We start from the raw sequence: 20,122 nt of genomic DNA, 5'->3' as shown, positions 1-20,122 counted from the left end.
TGCTGGTGCTTGAATCATCCGGGATAAAATCTTATGTCATGTGTATGTATAGCTGATTCACTTTGTATAGAGCAGAAACTAGCACACCATTGTGAAGCAATTATACTCCAATAAAGATGTTAAAAAAAAAATCTTCTGTTTCAGGCTTTGGAACTGGAGTCCGATTACTTTTTTGTCTTTTCTGTGCCCCTCAGTGCTCTTAGTATGTTCCTAATATATATAAGCATCAGCTTGTAATTTGTCACAGATACGTTACTAACAAGCTTATAACAATGGACAATTCACTTCCTAAACTGGGACAAATAAGTAAGCTAAATTCACATCTGACAGCCCCTGGGGTGTCGCTGGGTTATCAGGTTTGAGGAAGATGATGGATGCTGAGTGGCCAGAAGAAGCTGCCGGGACTCTCTGTTTCTTTTTTCTTTTTTTTTAAATTTTTATGTTATATTGGACTATAGTTGATTTACAATGTTGCATTAGTTTCAGCAAAGTGACTCAGTTATACACATATGTATCTATTTTTTCAGATTATTTCCCCTTATAGGTTGTTACAAAATACTGAGTAGAGTTCTCTGTGCTATACAGTAGATCCTTGTTGGTTATCTATATAGTAGTGTGTGTATGTTAATCCCAAACTCCTAATTTATCCCTGCCCCCCGCCTTTCCCCTTGGTAACCATAAGTTTGTTCTCTATGTCTGTGAGTCTGTTTGTTTTGTAAATAAGTTCATTTGTATCATTTTTTAAGATTCCCCATGTAAGTGACTCTCTGTTTCTTAAAGTCAAACCCCACATCTGTGATCACACGTCACTTCCTAATCTTCAGAAGGTTCAGAGGAGGATCCTCCGCATTCAGGAGCAGAACCCTTACCCTGCGGGCAGAGAAGAGGGCGCTGCCTCTGTCCACGGGCTGCTGAGTGGCCCAAAGGTAACCTGGTGATGCAGGCACGGTTACTTGGATTCTGAAAAACCTGCAGATCTAGGGCTCTCAAGCAGGCTTCGTTTAAGAGTCAATTCTACGAGTGTCTGTTTCTCAGTCTTTGATGTATCTCCACCTCACTGTTACTGTTGACTAATTCCTGTCCTCACACACACCGTAGATCAGGGCCAAACCTTCCTGTAAAGGGCCATAGGTCACTTCAGCTCTGTAGTCAGGGGCCCCACTCTGCCACTGCTGGCGGGAAAGCAGCTGCAGCAGATACAGAGGGCCGGGCATGGACGTGTTCCCATAAAAACAGGCTGCCCTGGGCCCACAGGCCACGGTGTGCTGACTGCTGTTTGCAAAAAGCTGAGCAAATTAACTGAAGCACTTTAATCCAAATATAACCTTGACTATAGGGTCAGATTACTTCCTCACCTCTTCTCCCCATCCCGCTCCTAAAATAGAGAACCTCTGTGGATCCAGTTCTGTACAACTTGAAGATAATAAAGGAGAGTATAGTAGATAATATTAAATAAATATTCATTCATAAAAATTACAATACCATTATTTTATATGAATTTTTAGGAAGAAGAACCGTATTAATTGAATGCCATGGTTTCAGTTATGTAAACATATAACACAATAACTAGAAAAGAGGGCACTCAAAAAAAAAAGAAGGCCACAGAAAATACAAGATTATATGTTGGGGCTGATGCAGGTCTGGAATTTCTTCCTAAAATAAGTTATTCTGGTACCTATTATAATTTTAGTATTGGACCTAGGAGTTTGACATAATGTAGTTTATAAAAATTCTTGCATTACGCTTAATCTTCTCATTTAAATTGGATTTCAACCGCTGTCCCCAAACCCGATATTTTACCCTCATCTTCTCTTCAGCCTCACTAGAGCAGGATACAACTGACCAGTCAACGTTCCTGGAAATTCTTTCTTCTCCGAGACGGCATAATGCTCTAATTTCCAGCCAACGTGCCTAACATGGTTTTTTTTTTATTAAAGTAAAAACAGCGACAGGAAACAAGCTGTGCATACTTCAACATCAGTTAAGTGTTGAGTCTCATTAAATCACATATGTATCAACAAACTAATTAGCATCCTTGGTCTGTTCAGCTGATGAGATTACACTGTGAACAGACGCACCCAGTGCTGCTACCTTGGAAACCCGCGTTTGCCTTGCGTTTGCCAGGAAGACAGACCACGTTCTTCAACAGAACGAATGATGATTTTTACGTGTAACGTTAGCAGCAACTTCAGGAACGGTTGGGTCAGTCCCTGAATCCAGTACAGAGCTGGGTGTAGAGATGGTAGTGACAGGGGAAGGAAAAAACAAGTGAATCAAAGTGATAAATGTGGTGACAAGGCCTTGGCAAGCAGTGGGAGAGAGATTGTCAGAAGCTCAGAGAGGTATTTGCCATCCCCAGGGTTGATGATTAAACGGCCTCCAGATCCACTGACTGCTCTCTCCCTTTACTGGTAAGTGATTAACTCCGCTACGGTGAGAATAAAGACCCATGTATTGGCCTCATATTAATAACCAGGAGGCAGAAAGAGTGGCTCTATGTGTGTGTATAACAGATTCACTGTGCTGTGCACCTGAAACTAACACAGCATGGTAAAGCAACTCGACTCCAATAAAAATTTAGAACAGTAATGAGGATGCCTTGCTGTGCAGGTAATGGGATTCTCCATCACGAACCTCCAGCAGAGAATGAAGCACAAAACCCTTGTTTCCACATGTAAAAAAAAAAAACCTGAGGAAAGCACCCTATGCATACTCTCTCACACGGAAAGCCTGTTTTCCAACAGCAGGTCATATGCCAGACTTAGCACCCAGCCATGCCGAAACCTGTGATTCAAGAAATATAAGTGTTTTAAGATTAAATTCCAAAGTCCAGATTTTGAAGAGTAGCTGAAAGAAGAGAGAACGTCAAAACAAACTACCTCGGTAAGGATAAAGCGTGCCAACCCTGGCCCAAGCTGTAGCAACCATTTTCATAAATAAACGTCAAGAAGACAGCTTCATGTTCAGAAAATCGAACGTTTTCATTCCTCAAAAGCTGAAAAATTATTAAATAAAAATCCAAAAGTCAGGCCTTTAAAACGTGTTTCTTTTCACCTGGCAGTAAGCAATATTTATAGAACTCTCCCCTGCGATAGACCAGGACAGCAGGACAAAGTAGTAGAAAAGCTGGTGAGAACTTCCAAGTCTGTGCAGTGCTGGGCGGAGGGAGGGCCAGCGAAGGCCCCTGCTCCCAGCTCCACAGTCCCCTCTGCTTCCCCTTCTGGTCACGGCCCCTGGGCTGCACTCACCCCCTCAGACGAGATTTACTCCTGTGCCTACAAGGCCCTGGCTTTGCTTCCACCGTGTCACCCAAACCTCCTTGCTAAATTCAACCATAAGCTCCTGAAAGTTAAAGCTCTGCACACACCTGACTTCCCCCTGCCGCTGGCATTTTGCTTTTCATAACCTCCACTCCCATGGATTCTTCGATGCACTGGATTGCTTCCTGCTTCATTCCTTCATTTGTTCACTTTCATTCTGTTCAACAAGCGTTTATGGATGGCCTGTGTGGGACCTTCTTCCAGACGCAAGGGCAGAGCCACATGCAAAAGTCCTCACAGACACATGGAGCTTACAATCCAGCAGAAAAACTATTTCTTTTTTTTTTTTTGTAACTCCTAATTTATCCCTCCCCCACCCCTTTTCTCCTTTGGTAATCCAAGTCTGTTCTCTATGTCTGTGAGTCTGTATCTGCTTTGTAAATAAGTTCATTTGTACCATATTTTCGATTCCACATATTAGCAATATCACATGGCATTTGTCTTTCTCCGACTTACTTCACTCAGTATGAGAATCTCTAGGTCCATCCATGTTGCTGCAAATGGCATCATTCCATTCTTTTTTATGGCTGAGCAGTATTCCATTGCATATTCGTACCACATCTTCTTTATCCATCCCTCTGTCGATGGATAATTAGGTTGCTTCCATGACCTGGTTACCGTAAAGAGTGCTGCTGCGATCGCTGGGGTGCATGTGTCTTTTCGATTTATGGTTTTCTCCGGAGAGATGCCCAGGAGTGGGATTGCTGGGTCATAACAGCAACTCTATTTTTAGCTTTAAAGGCACCTCCACACCGGTCTCCACAGTGGCTGCGCCGATTTACACCCCCACCAGCAGCGCAGGAGGGCTTCCTTTAGGAAAACTCCTCCTGACACGACAGTTCCCAGTGTGATGTGCGCTATTCAAGGACAGGGACACCGCGATCCAGGAGGGACACGAGGCATCCAAACCCAGTCCCAGCAGGAGGAGACAGCGAGCTGAACGGTGGCCGCGAGCCAGGTGAAGCGAGCCCCAGAAGAACAGCACGCTTGGAGGCCAGGGCGGACCCAGCCACGCTCCGGGAGCGGAACCAATCCCGGCCCGGGGCGGTGGGGGGGGCGAGCGGCCGGGGAGCCCCCGGGGAGGCCAAAACGGTCCAGACGCGAGCGCGTGACCCGCGCTGCGCAAGCCACCGCCCTCTTCCGAGGCCAAGCAGCCCAGTGACTAAGAGGTGAGGCCGGGATCGTATTTGTAAAAGATTATCTGAGATGCAGGCTGAGGGCTGGGTCAGAGGTGGACAGGCGGCCGATCTGGGTGGGATGACGGAGACACCCTGAGGATAAAAAGTGGATCAACCCCTGCGGCGTTTCAGAGAGGGAACCCACAGGCTGTGTCTCCTGGGGGGACGTGGCGATGAAGGAAAGGCAGCCCAGAGCCCCCGGACTCACCTTCTCAATACCCCAGCCCCGTGGAGGGGCGACCAGGGTCCAGGGACGGCCACCAAAACGGTCCGCAGTTCACGTCCCAGGATTTGGCCAGTAGGCCATCACTAAGTCCAGATGTGCGGTTTTCAGTATTGCATAACCCCTCGTGGGAGCTGGATGCTTCAGCTCTCCGACTGAAACCCCCTTTAGGGAGCAATGCTTCCCTCTTCAAAAGCCCAGACGTGGGCAAGCTGACCGCCCTTCAGATTCCAGGCCAGGGACCCACCCTCCCAGTGCCAGGCGTCTCTAGCTCTCTGCAAGAGTGGAGGGTGCGTTTCTTAAATATTTTTGTTCCTAAGAGCCAGTACTGGTCACCCTCCCCAAAGCTAAGAGGTCAACTCTAAAGGCCACGGCGACCTCAGCTCTGGGGGCCAACATACCAGCATCCCCTGCTGGAAACAGCTGCCTCACTAAAGCTACGCTACGGCACGTAACTTACGTTTAACACACTACATTCATCCTTTCTTGAAAATAAGGCGGCTGTGACCCGCACCTTTCTTATTGCATTCAGCAGGCAATTCGGTGACAAGTTGGAAGTAAGAGCGACGTTTAGTGCACTCTAGAGTAGGGAGGTTTTTAACTCTAAGAATGATCATTTTTTGATTCTCAATTGTTACAGCAAAATGTCTACAGGATGCTTTATAACTAATTAAAGAGTAAAACCTTTGGGACTATAAATCCTAAATATCTGTGCTTTTGACGATCACCACTGAAATCTGAATGTGTACAGTTACTATCTCTTCAAATTAAATATCATTCCCACTTATGGCAGGTCATGAGGAAATCAGATAAACGTTTTGATATTTTGTTCCTCAAACACATGAAATAATCTCCAGCTAGTCCTCTAATCCCCATCTTAGTTACACTGCTCAAATAGTTCCTTACAAAGACATAGTCATTTCAAAATACATTTACAGGGGCTTCCCTGGTGGCGCAGTGGTTGAGAATCCGCCTGCCAATGCAGGGGACATGGGTTCAAGCCCTGGTCCGGGAAGATCCCACATGCCGTGGAGCAACTAAGCCCATGAGCCACAACTACTGAGCCTGCGCTCTAGAGCAACAAGAGAAGCCACCGCAATGAGAAGCCGACGCACGGCAATGAAGAATAGCCCCCTCTCTCCTCAACTAGAGGAAGCCCGTGCATAGCAACAAAGACCCAACGCAGCCAAAAATAAATAAATTAATTAATTAAATTAAAAAAAAATTTACAGAAAATATAGTGATTATTATGAGAAGGGTTAAGGGAGACGAGCAAGGCCTTTTTACTCTATAAAAAGCCATTTTGTTTTCATCTATTTGCAGATAAACACTGTGTATTTCTGTATCGCGGTTTGGCTCATACTAATAAATAGGGGAATAATGTCGGCGTAAAGTAGCGGTCACATTTGAAGACGCCCACCCACCCCTGCAGGTCCCCTCAGCTCAGTCTGAACACGCGCCCTGTCTTGGAAAAACCTGTTACAGAGTTTCCTTTATTGGTTCCTTGTCTCTACAGCTCAGCAGGCTCTGTGCTTTCCTATAATATAGTCCCTTCCAATCAAGCTACCTTTTTTTTGCCTTAAATCAGTCCTATAATTACTGTAGCGTGGTTTTCATCAGAATTCAGCTTGTCTTTTTAACTAAGCTTGTATATTTGTTAGGATTGGTATAGCGTTTGTTAGTGTCCATAAGCGCTGACTGGTTTCACCCCAACATATTTTCGTCCCATAAATCCTTTTATTTTTAGTGCGTAGTTTTGCAACATACAGTTTTTTAGGAACAGTTATGTTGTATAAGAAGTGCTTGTGGGGGCTTCCCTGGTGGCGCAGTGGTTGAGAATCTGCCTGCCAATGCAGGGGACACGGGTTCGAGCCCTGGTCTGGGAAGATCCCACATGCCGCGGAGCAACTGGGCCCGTGAGCCACAACTACTGAGCCTGCGCGTCTGGAGCCTGTGCTCCGCAATAAGAGAGGCTGCGATAGTGAGAGGCCTGCGCACCGCGATGAAGAGTGGCCCCCACTCGCCGCAACTAGAGAAAGCCCTCACACAGAAAGGAAGACCCAACACAGCCATAAATAAATAAATAAATAAATAAAATTAAAAAAAAAAAAAAAGAAGTGCTTGTATTCTCAACAATGTTCGATTTAAATTTACAAGTAAGGCGGGAATTCCCTGGTGGTCCAGGGGTTAGAACTTGGCACTTTCACTGCCCAGGGCCCAGGTTCAATCCCCGGTTGAGTTTACAGCACAGCCCAGCGCACTAAGATGCTATTTTGGTTTCATCTTATGTAATTCTATTAGCTAATAAGTTGCATGCCATATTTCTTTAATAAAATATTAGAATAAACATTGAAGAACTATGCTAGATTTTAAATCTCTTTTTCCACTCATTAAACCAAACTCGTTACATCAATCAAGCAAATATTATGTCATTGGAGTGCATACTATTTTCAATAAATACACATTATTCCTAATGTGGAAATTTTTTAAACAAAATAAACTCATAACAACCAAGGTAAAATAGAAATTCCATGGTATCTGATTTTCTTTTCCTAGAACACTAGATTGACAAATGATTAGTATTTGTTATACAAAATATTTTTTCTCCTATCACTACTTTGATAAGTTACCTGTTCTCAAAATTGATTCAGTGTTAACCCTTTTATCTACTTACCTTCTCAAAGTTGACTTACTTTGTAGAAAGGTTTAGGTGATGAGGAGGGAGAGGTGAGACACTTATTGGAATGTTAATTTTAAGATATTTGTGAAATCAAGGTACCTCACCCAGCGACTGACTAAAACAGGGTTTGTGACAAGAGTATAGTACATTCTGGGATTGACTGTCATATCTGTGGAGCATCTGATTTAACATTCTGAACAACGAGGGGGCATTAAGGTGGCTTCTCTTGATGGGAAGGAAGGGTGACCTTACGAGCACAGAATTCACTCTATGGTGGAAGAAAGTCAAATCATCTGGGCTCTAACCTGTCATATTTGGAAGGAAGATTATGGAAGAAGACACAACAATGACTCTGGATTCTTCTAATCCAGCCCTTGGAACTTTTCCCAAGATCCTTGAGAAAAAAGACCACAAACTAACAGAGTCATAAAAACTTAAGATCTGTGAGCATTGCTGGAGACAGAACCTTCCCAGCCTCACCAAGAACAAATCAATCAAGACGCGTACGCCTGGCCACACAGGCACCAACAAAGAGAAAACCAAGGAGACCCGAAGAAATGCATGGCAGTGGAGGCGCGGGCGGTGAGCCAACGGGAGGGTCAGACGAAGCTGAACCAGCCCTGAGCAGGGCACTGGGCACTCACGGGGTCGGCCCGTGGGTCAGGTCCAGCCTACTGCCCGGTTCCGTCCAGCCTTTGTGCTAAGAATGGCCTTCACATTACGTAATGGAGGCAAGCCAAAAGAATGTCTCATGATAAACGAGCACGAAGTGAAATTCAAATTGCAGTGTCCACAAATACAGCTTCACTGGAACACGGCCATGTTGTGCCCTAATAAGAAACATATAGGTGGTCTCTGCCCACTCTCGCCCTTTTCTGTTTCCCGGCACCCAGCTCCCCAAACCCTTGGAATCTCCAGAGTGATGGTGCTTTTTATGCAAATGAGGTAGCTGGTGGCTGGAGGCCCCTGGGCAGCCTAGGACGGGGCCTCCTTGCCAGGGAAGCCAACCTGAGATTAGAAGGTTGGAACTTTGCATCCCTCCCAGATCTCTCGGGGGCGGGCGGAGGGGCTGGAGGTTGACTTAATCACTAATGGGCAATGAGTTAGTCAATCATGACTACATAACGAAGCCTCCACAGAAAACCCCAAGCGCAGGGGCGAGCTCTGGGCTGGGGAACACGTGGAGGTGTAGAAAGGTGATGCACCCAGAGCTCATGGAAGCTCCGGGTCCTTCCCCACGCCTGCCCTGTGCGTCTCTTCGATCTGGCCGCTCTTGAATTGTATCTGTTTATAATCAACGGGTAATATAGTAAGCAAGCTGTTTCCTGAATTCTGGGAGCTCCTCTAGCATAATATGGAACCCAAGGGTGGGTCGTGGGAAGCTTCCATTTAGAGCTGGTTGTGGCATGAATTTGTGATTAGGCTCTGAAGTTGGGGCGGCCTTGTGGGGCTAAGCCCTGAATCTATGGGATACGGTCTCAGAACTGAATGAAACTGTAGGACACCCAGCTGGTGTCGGGAATTTCTTGGGGAGGAAACACACACAGTTGGTGTCGGAAGTGAAGTACTGATGAAAGAAGGAAAACAGGGCTTTTCAATGTTTACAAGCTCATCCATTTACCTGTGGCCTAAGGCTGCTGCTTTGGAACAACAGTGGCAGAGCTGAGTAATTGCGACAGAGACCCCAAGGCCAGCAAAGCCTAAAATATTTACTGTCTGGTCCTTTATAGATTCAGTTCGCTGACCTTATAAGACATCATATACATTATCTCATCGAATCTTCACAACCATCTGATGGGGAGCGTGTGTGTATATGTTACACAAGAAGAATCTAAAACATAGATTAAGGAACTTGTCCTTGGTCATTGCTAGTGAGTGGCAGAACCAGGAGGTGAACCCAGGCCCATCTGGTTATAAAGCCAATGCTCTGGGGTGACTTTGAAAAATGGGGGACTTTTATATACCATAGTGATTATTACTCAACTTGTTCTGGCAGTACATACAGTCGGGGAAAACAAAGGTTAAATTTATCTGCTAAAATGGAAGGTCAGACTTTTGGGCCTGGGACCGAGGGAATGAAGACATCCCAGAAACGCAGGTGGGAGGGGCCCTCTTGGGACCCCCGTGAACTCTAAGGAGACCCCGTTGCGCAAAATTTCACTTTGAGCCTCTTTGGTTTTAGGAATCAAAGTAGAATCAGAAGACAACTAGAGGGGCTTCCCTGGTGGTGCAGTGGTTAAGAATCTGCCTGACAATGCAGGGGACACGGGTTCGAGCCCTGGTCCAGGAAGATACCACATGCCGCGGAGCAACTAAGCCCGTGCGCCACAACTACTCAGCCTGCGCTCTAGAGCCCGCGAGCCACAACTACTGAGCCTGCGCTTAGAGCCCTCGAGCCACAACTACTGAGCCCGTGCGCCTCGAGCCCGCGCTCCACAACAAGAGAAGCCACCACAATGAGAAGCCCATGCACCGCAATGAAGACCCAACACAGCCAAAAATAAAGTTATTAAAAAAAAAAAAAGACAACTAGAAAGGCTATGGTTGTCTCTGACACACTTAAAGCATCTTTATTGTAAAGGAGAGGAATAAATTATGGGAAAGTATATTTTTCTGAGAAATTTTCTTTTAAAATACTAGGGAAAAGGCTAATAAAGGTGAAAAAAAAAAAAGAGCTGGATTAGAGTAATGTTGACACAGAAAAGAGTTAGATTTTTGAGTTAGATCTTCCCTCTTCTGTGATTCACCCAAGGCTCCCGTCCTGGAGACCCCAGGCGGGGGGAGAGAGGTTTCTCTGGCAGCTCCGGGGGAGTGGGGTACACAGGCCACTGACTGGTTAGAGGCTGCCGGGCAGTCACGGGCCTTCTAGAGTTTTCCGTTCAGCTCTTTCTGATTCTTGAGACAGAAAATGCTCTTCTGTCACTGACACTGAGACACGGGCCTTGAAGCTTATGCTGGAACCAGGCCAGCCAAAGAAATGCAGCAAATTCCAACAGAAATTCACTTCTTTCTGAGTTTCTACATTAGGATCAGTTCAGAAGAAATCATTACCAGAAATGACACCTGGCTTCTGAACACGGATTTGCAGGTGTGTGTCTGGACACCCCAAGGGGCATGTTGAGAGAGCAAGTTCTTTCCCATTAAACCCCAAACCATAACTACATTGTTTTAAGGCCTTCTCATCTCTGACCAACTGAAAACAGGGAGGGTCCGAAGGAACTTTCCTGTTCACAGCGAACACAAACAATGTGTCTGCTGCGTTTCAGTATCTTTTACGCAAAAGTCAACATAAGGACACAGGCACTTACATGACACAAGTTCAGAACTTGAGGAGACCTTAGAGGCTGTTTACTGCAGTCCTTCCCACTCGCAGGTGGCGGAACAGAAATCCAGGTTCTCGTGACTTGGCCCAAACCCCAAAGCTCCTGAGGGACAGACGTCTCTCAGAAGCTGAGGCCACGTGATCACTCCACACACTCTGGTCACCTCCTCAACTGAAAGGCAGAGAAGCCCCCTCCGTCTGTGGAGGCCCCGCAATGGCTGTGATGCTTCGAGAAAACTTCCCCGCTCCGTCCTCTGAGTTCAAGTCCCACACCTGTTGATCTGAGAGTTACCACACATGCTCCTTTTTCGTCCAGTCGGAGGGTCACCCTTCCTCTTCACCTCGCACCAGCATCAGTACACGCTGCGAAACTGGCTTGGCTGTCCACGGTTTCTAAAACATTTCCCCAGGCTCTTTTTCACGATTTTCTCATCACCTTTTGCACTTTCTCAAGAAGCTATCTTTAGTCCTTTTTTAATTCTCTAAACATATTTTCTAAATAGCCTGACTTACTCATTACCCTGTCTTTGCCACTTAATTGAAAGTTAAGTATGTTTCCAGCCTTAATCTAACTAGCCAATGTAGATCACAATTTATCTAACTTTAGGCTCCTAGTAAGTTAATTTTATGCTGAAATTAAAAGACAGGACTACCGGCTTGGAGTCATCTGGTATAAACATGTATGGGATACAGATACATTAAGTCCTTATTATACGGTTCACTCAGTCTTTTCCCTTTATTTTCCCTGGATCCTTCTGTACGTGAAGCACAAATACACATATGTAAGCAACACACAACTGAAGAAGAAATCATTTTCAAAAAGTTTTCCTATGTATTTTCCTTTTCTATCTTATTATTTTGTATGAGCCGTCCTATTTGTTTTTACTATTTTTGTCCAATTATTTTCCTTTTCTTTTTTATCACTTTCATTATTTTATTATTTAATGTTTACCTTTTTTGGAAAGGAAGAATCTCACTACATGTAGAAATGCATGAAGTTCACTAAGCTCATTTGAAAATGACAAGAGACTGGACGTGAAGTCATGAGCAAAAGGGCATGCCATGGAGGAAGTACAGCGAGGTGAACGGGGCGGGGGGAATGCAGGAAGTTGTGGGAAAGGCAGGAAAGGGTGGTGCTAGAGATACTACAAAATTAAAGTTGGCATCAGCGGCAAATGAGTAGGTCTGAGGAGCGGGATGACTCAGGTTCGGTCTGGAAGGATGTTGGGCCATTAATAGAAAGAGGCCCCAGAAGCCAGTTTGACAAAGGGACGGTCAGCTGTGTTTTGTACACGTGGATCTTGAATTCTTAGCAGTACATCTGGGTAGAGATGCATCTGAAAATTGAAGTCTTTAATTAAGGAGCGTAAAACAGATTAGAGATATGAATATGCGGTCCTCTAGATAGAGGAAGCCATTTAAATCAGGACTTTAAGTCAAACCGTTCAATGTCAAAGGGCCGCAAAAGAGAGAGAAGATGGCCAAATGGATGACTCTGGGAAATATTCGTACTTAAGAATTGAAGAAGGATGTTATGACTCAGATGGAGAAGCAGAGATCAGAAAAGTATGCTGAGAATGAAAAAGAAGAGGACACACGTTCAAACAGAGGGGTTTGTTGGGAGACCGAAGAGGGTCAGGCGGTGTGGTGGTCAGCCAGGCCTGCTGTAACTCAGCACCACAAACTGGGTAACTGGGTGCCCGCGACAACATTAACACGTCTTCTCAGGTTCTTCAGGCTGGAAGTCAATGGCAGGGTGTTAGCATGGACGAGTTTTGGTGAAAGCTGGCTTTGTGGCTTGCAGATGCCACAAGAGAGAAGAGAGAGAGAGAGAGAGAGAGAGAGAGAGACGCGATAGTTCTCAGGTATCTCTTCTTAAAAGGGCACTTAATCCCATCATGAGGTCCTGTAACAGGGAAGAACACATCTGACTCCGCGTTGGAGCTGCTTCTTTTACTTTAACTTTTGTGTTCTGTTGCTTTTTGCTACAAGTTAATCACTATAATCAAGTTGCCTATAAGCTTAAATTATCCATAATGGCCCATCTCTGGGAACCCGGACTCCCAGGTCATGAGCATTAAGCTAAAATAACTTTGTTCAGCTCACAAGGAACACCCTGACCAGGTCCACCTGAGAACGGCTGCAGGAAGGAAGAAATTCGTACATCCCCTCCGGAGTCTGGGCGGAACCGGAAATATCTGCAACAACTTATTACCTTTTTCATTGTGCTTTACCTCCTCACCTCCCTCTCCCTGTTCTATAAAAGAAACTAGCATCCAAACCTGGTTAAGATGCTTCTTCGGGACCCTAGTCCACCATCTTCTGGGTCTGCCGGCTTTCCGAATAAAGTCCCTATCGCCTGCATCAACACCGCGTCTTTCGACGTATTGTCCGGTTGTGTGGCAAGCGGGGCGAGCTTGGACTCGGCAACACTCCCACCCTCACCTAAACCTAATGCTAGCCAATAAACATCTCCTTATGTTCAATAATATTAGTCATGGGACAAAAACCCATTAGAATGTCTAAAATTTAGAAGTCTGACAATGCCAAGACTTGATGCTGATGCGGAATGACGGGAATCTTTCGTAAACCGCTGGTGGGAAAGTAAAAAGGAGCAAACCACTTTGGAAAGCAGTTTGGTGGTTTCTTAAGAGGTTGAACACACCCTATCATACCACCCAGCTATTCCATTTCTAGGTATTTGCTCATGAGAAAGGTAAATACATATACAAACAGAGACTTGAACACAGACATTCATGAAGCAGGTTTACTTGTAACAATCAAAAACTGGAAACAATTGAAATGTCTTTAATCACGTGAATGAATGAAAAAGATGTTATACAGCCATATGTGCAAAGGACAATTATCCAGCAGAAACATGCAACAAAGAAGATAAATCTCAAAATCATTATCTGAGCGATGGGACTGCACATACAAGAGTCCACACTGTAATAGTACTTTGTATAAAATCGAGACACTGCAAGCAAACCCGGAATTACAGACAGCAGATCAGCAATTGCCTGGAGATAGAGGAGGGGTGCTGATTGGAAAAGGACACAAGAAATTGTTTAGGGGTGACGGAAACGACTTCTATCTTGATTGTGGTGACGGGTTCACAGGTGTATACACCTGTCAAATCTTATCCAACTGTATATTTTTTGTATTTGAGGTTTATTGTAAGTGTCATACCTTAGCCAGGTCATTAAAAAAAAAAAACAAACCAACTCAGTGGAGGACTAAAAGAACCTAAATGAACTAAATTCCAAAATAAATAAATAAGAAGCCATGGAAGAGATGAGACCTGGGCTATTTTCATCCCAGATCAAGTGGTGGAAGGTGGCAGAATCTCCCACAGGCTGGGGTCAAGAGTGGCTAGTTAAATGTCTATCAGACTTTTAGCTGCTGGAGGAGAGATTAGAACACCAAGGACCCCGAAGCTAAGATGGGCTGGTCCTCCACACTCGCAGCGTAATATGTGTATGTGGTACATGACACACACACCTGATAGATGACACGAGAAGAGGAAGAAAAAAGTGACCCACGGTCAAGAGAAAACCGTCAACAGAAAGAGACCAAGAAATGGCCCCGATGTTGTTACCAGACAGGAACTTTAAAACACCCGTGATAAATATATTAAAGAATCCAGTGGCCTAGTTGAATAGCAGGCATAAATAGGGAGTTTCCATTAAGAAACAGAACATAAAGAAAAAGAAACAATCGGAAATGCTAAAAATGAAAAATCACAGCAAGGGAAATAAAGAATTCCATTTAACATCAGAGGGAAGGATCAGTGAACATGAAGTCAGGTTAACAGAAATAACCCCAACAAAAACACAAAGAGAATAAAGAGTGATAAAATAGAAAAGCATCTGAAATCTGTAGAACAATATCTAAAGGTCTAACATACATGTATCTAGAGTCCAGGGAAAAAAAGAGAGGAAATGGAAGCAGAAAAATATTTGAACAAATAATGTCTGGGAATATTCCATATTTGATGATAGCATCAAACACAGATCCAAGAAGTTCATTAAACCCCACACATGATAAATACAAAGAAAACTACATCTAGGCATAATGTTATCAAACCTCTGAAATTCAAAGATAAAAAGAAAACTTTTAAAAAACTTCCAGAGGTGAAAAAAAGAAATATAATAAAGAGGGAGTAAATGATTTTTACTTACTTTTCACCAAAACAATAGAGAATAGCAGATAATGCAAAAAAATGTATGGGCTGAAAGAAGAAAAAAACTCTCTTTACCTTAAATTATAAATCCAACAAAATATTCTTCAAGAGTGAATATGGGGCTTCCCTGGTGGCGCAGTGGTTGAGAATCTGCCTGCTAATGCAGGGGACACGGGTTCGAGCCCTGGTCTGGGAAGATCCCACATGCCACGGAGCAGCTGGGCCCGTGAGCCACAATTGCTGAGCCTGCGCGTCTGGAGCCTGTGCCCCGCGACGGGAGGGGCCGCGATAGAGAAAGGCCCGCGCACCGCGATGAAGAGCGGTCCCCGCACCGCGATGAAGAGTGGCCCCCGCTTGCCGCAACTGGAGAAAGCCCTCGCACGAACCGAAGACCCAACACAGCCAAAAATAAATAAATAAATAAATAAATAAATAAAATCAAGTAAAACTTTAAAAAAAAAAAAAAAAAAAAAAAGAGTGAATATGAAAAAAAAGAAGTTTCCTAAACATTACAGTCATAACTTTGGTGGAGAATTTAAAGATACTTTAATTTAACTGACTTTCTATCATTTGTATTAAATGTATTAATTTTTTTCTGGTTTTATGTGTTTTATTTGGAAGGTCATAGATCATCAAAACCTAACTCTAAGGCTCATAATGCTATAGAGTCTAATCTGACTATGTTAAAAACAAATGCTACTGATTATATGCAAAATCATATACAAACCAACAGAAAAACTTATATGTAAGCCATTAAGGTGGTAAAGCATAGTTTTTTTTTAACTAATTAATTAATTTTTATTTATTTATTTTTGCTGCATTGGGTCTTCATTGCTGCACGCTGGCTTTCTCTAGTTGCGGCGAACGGGGGCTACTCTTCGTTGTGGTGCATGGGCTTCTCATTGCAGTGGCTTCTCTTGTTGCGGAGCATGGGCTCTAGGCGCGTGGGCTTCAGTAGTTGTGGCACATGGGCTCAGTAGTTGTGGCTCATGGGCTCTAGAGCGCAGGCTCAGTAGTTGTGGCTTGCGGGCTCTAGAGTTCAGGCTCAGCATCCGTGGCACACGGGCTTAGTTGCTCTGTGGCATGTGGGATGTTCCCGGACCAGGGCTTGAACCCGTGTCCCCTGCATTGGCAGGCAGATTCTTAACCACTGAGCCACCAGGGAAGTCCTAAAGCATAGTTTTTAGAGGATGGACCCTGCCTGGCTAAAAAGACTGGTTCCACCACTAATTCAATGTATGACATTTAGGCAAATTATTTTTCTACTCTTGACTTTGTTTCCTCGTCTTAAATTAAATAAGGGTAGAACATTCTCAAGGGTTTCAAGAAAGGTAATTGCGTTTTAACAATGCTTGGAATATAGTATGTACTTAATGAATGTTGACTATTATGACCTGAAATTAGGTTTACATTATTCTAGCCCCTTGATACTACTTTGTTCAAGGCTTGGTTAACAAAGCAGTAGCTGTCAAAGGGCTCCAAGTTCTGCACACCCTGGGGTGCCCTGAGAGCCTCTACTAGAAGGTGCAAGGTCAGACTGCTTTCATAACAACACTCGGATACCATGTGTCCTTTCCATTCTCATTCTCTCACAAGTACACAGTGCAGCTTTCTGGAAGTTACATGACATCTACAAGGTCATCATTATGCAGCTAATGAAATGTATGCCCCTGTAGACTTTTCTACCGTAGTAGGTTTAGGGTAGGAATGTGTATATTTAGGTATTAACTCCGTTTGTTCTCCGAACTTCTACTGTGCTCTTTCTACCTTTCATTCGTTATACTTGCTCTGATCTCTGTAACCTCATTATTGTCCAATAAATCATTATTTTGAAATTCCCAAGTTCTTCTTACATCTACATGTAAACACAAGAAGTAACTACACTTTGGCGTTTTGTTTTGCAATGATATTAAATTATATTAACTTTTCTAAATTTAAAAATTTCATCTTAACAGTTATTATTTTAGAATTCAACAATACTTACTCTAATGTAAAGCGAAATTTATTTATACTTTTCTTCTACTTAAAGACAGATTTTTTGCTTGAAAAGAGGGAACTGGAAAACTTCCTCAACCCACAGCTGCACCATGTACATCTGCCATGGTAGCCTGACAGCTTCCCAGTACTGATGAGATCAGTGGTGATGTTAATTAATGTGATTATTTTGATACTATATAATATAAAATGTAAAGTTTGTCAACATTTGGAAGACCTGCAAAACAAGGGGAACCAATATTTTGCAGTGACCATGATGTTCCAAATTCACGCAGGAATAAAGGCTCCATTCACAGAACAATGGATTTTAATGGTTTCAGATCCCATGTGGCAAGTAACCTTTATGAAATGATCACTTCTCAAATTTTGAATTTTTTATACAAAAAGAATATCTACAGTTGTCTTAAAACATATTAAACCCCTCCTCCCTTTTCAACTATGCATCACTGTAAGGCTGGGTTTTTTCATACTTCCACTAGAGCAACCTGAATTAAATATAGAAAATATAGAAAGCAACCTGTGTTAAATATAGAAAACATATTCCTTTTCACTTCAAACGATTGTATAATGACTGTGGGTTCTTTTACCAAATGCATAGTTACTGCTCACAGATGTTAAACTTTAAGTTTCAATTTCACTAACCGTGGACACACCACCGCTTTACCTTCACATCACACTACTCTCCATCCGGCAACGCACACTTCTCTCCAGTGCCGGACAAGACCATAGCTTTCTCCCTTAAAGCTCATATTCTGCTCTGGACTCCATCACAGATGCTTTCTTTAAGACCTTTCTTTATAATTATTCTACCTATGTAAAATCTTTAATCTTTCTGTCTACCTGAATTCCTGAATTTACCCATCCATTCAACCATTCGCTTATTCATTTGTTCATACATCCTGCAAATTATTTATTAAGCACCTATTCCTACATTCTAAGGGATGAGGTTTCAGGAATTAAAAGCAAAAACAAACAAATACAAAGAAGCCAACATGAAACCCTAAAGGAGGGTCTCATGTAGGGGTTGGTGGGTGAACAGGATAAAAGCACACAAATTCAGTGAAGTGTGAATGAACTATCATGACATGTTGTGATGGGGACACAGAAAATCTGCATCGAACGCTGACACGGTACATTGCTAAGTGCTTCCTCAAATGAATGACTCTTAAGCTGAGCCCTGTTGAATGAGTAAGAAATAACAAGGCATAACAAACAAGAGAAGGTATTCCAAGGAGCAGAAAAGTATGCGCAAAAGAGAAAGACAGAACAAGAAAGCGTTTGGTGACAAACTGCAGCTGGGACAACGTGGCTGTGACACAGTATTCTAGTAGGAGGGTGACCGAGACACGGGAGCAGTTAGAGGCGACGTGCGGCCGTCAGATCACCCAGGGAGAGCTGTGAGCACTGCGCCGCTTCTACACCGCTGCACACGGCGTGTGACACGCACACGCAGCACCACTTCTTCTCGGCACTCCAGCAGTGACCGACGCTTATTTGTAGAAGACAGCTAATGCGGACAACCACAGGCCAACACCATTTCACTGCGTGTAAAACAGACTGACGGCACACAGCTCCCAGCACCCACCGTGCGCCGAAACACAGCCAATGTTACGACAAGAATAACTCAACAGATTTTACTCCAGTTGGATTTGGACAGATGATCAAGGCTGGTGAGCAAAAATGTTCTAACCACCCCCAGTTAAGACGTTTCTTCATCAGCGACGAAGAAGACTAACAGGGAAGAAAACGTGTGAGCACACAGCTCTTCCCAGGACTTCCCCGGGCCTCCTCCTTGCTGCTGAAGCGCCCTGGTGCCCAAGGCACCCGACTCACCTGCCTTTCTTAAGCCCCACCTGCGACGTCTACCACTTCCCTTTTTCTCTTGACTTTGAAAGTCTATATTCAAGAAACCATGGTCTTGATTGAAGGCAGAAGGCAACATAATAACAGTGACTTCTGCTCTTGGACAAACAAGCTTGTGCTGCTTTTCTGGGTCAAACAGTTCCCCGTGGCCTCCAGAGATACACTCCACAGGACCGCATAATCCAAATAAGCGGGCCACAGGGCAGGACCGATGGGAGAGAAACTTATGTGGGCTGTGGCCTCACGATACCTGTGATACACAACCTTCTTGCTCCTGGCCAAGCCAGCAGGTGAGCTGCAGGTGACAACCCGGCCTCAGTCAGGACAAACTCTTACAGCTTCGGAGGGAGTGGGGAAGGAGGAGAAGCTTAGGACAGCCTGCTACGCAACAGGCTGTGTCAGGAAATACCACAGCTCTCTCACACACCGCCAGGAACAGTTTTCAGCATGAGGTGACACAACAAGAGCTTACGAACATTACTCTAAGCCGTCCCCACAGAAAAGATCCACAGAGAGGCTGCGGCATATTGTTACTTGGAGTGGAGACGAACAAAGAAGAATGTTAGTCATTAGTCACTAGTGACTGCAAATACTTTAAGACATTGAAAAATGAAATTTTACCCAGAGTTTTCACTGGGAGGATTGCCTGTTGCTAATCACATTTGGAAACGTACTGTGTTGATCCAGTGTAAGAATCTCTTGCCTCAAATCTTGACCCATCAAGTCTCGACTCTGTGACTGTGTTTATCCAAGTATCTTCCACGTTACATTTGTAACCCTCTAAATTCTGAATTAACCTATATTGATTCAGTTTTATATTCACCAATACACAACTTAGAAGTGCATATTATACTAGTGAAATGTTGAAATTCTTTGTCCTATGTTTAATTAAGTTAATCATATGAGCCATGTATCATTTAACTACTTGTAATACAGGATATCTGAAGCTGCAGAATGAATGAGAAGCAGCTGGCAATTTCAGTGCATTCATATACAATTAGACTAGTAACATAACCAAACTCCTCTAATATAAATATGCATTATTGAAGTTCTAGGGTTTGTCAACCTCATGGATGGAAACAGCTGATGCAATGTGAGGAGTCAAACAATTTCCCGAAGTCTAGAGTTGCATCTAAAACTCTGAAGGGTTGGAATTGACTATGAAGGTCTAATTAAAAGCAATGCATGTGCCACACACCCTTTCCCCAAAACTCTAAACAGCAAAATGGTTCCGCATAACCTAACAAAGAAAGGTTCAGTGGACATCCTGGTCTAGTTGTAACCTAAGCCCTTTTAACCTTAACTCTTTTGATCGGTATTTTCCAGCACTCACTGCTCTGAGACGCCCATTTCACATC

The 20,122-nt window shown here is 43.8% G+C and overlaps 1 protein-coding gene across 3 annotated transcripts in view; it reads right to left on the bottom strand.

Annotated features, from left to right (window-relative positions):
- The window catches only part of GUCY1A1 (guanylate cyclase 1 soluble subunit alpha 1), a 62,065-nt gene that overhangs the window by 33,191 nt on the left and 8,752 nt on the right, over positions 1 to 20,122 (bottom strand). Inside the window, exon 1 of one of the 3 annotated variants that reach the window (XM_057547430.1) lies at positions 3,777 to 4,059. The exons of the other annotated variants lie outside the window; for them this stretch is intronic. The gene's annotated coding sequence lies outside the window, so the exon portion shown is untranslated. Of the gene's footprint in view, positions 1 to 3,776; positions 4,060 to 20,122 lie in introns of those variants that run through there. 3 annotated transcript variants of the gene reach the window in all.

This window comes from Balaenoptera acutorostrata, chromosome 5 (genome assembly GCF_949987535.1).
Source record: "Balaenoptera acutorostrata chromosome 5, mBalAcu1.1, whole genome shotgun sequence".
NCBI classification, from domain to species: domain Eukaryota; kingdom Metazoa; phylum Chordata; class Mammalia; order Artiodactyla; family Balaenopteridae; genus Balaenoptera; species Balaenoptera acutorostrata.
This window is presented reverse-complemented; position numbering and strand designations above follow the sequence as displayed.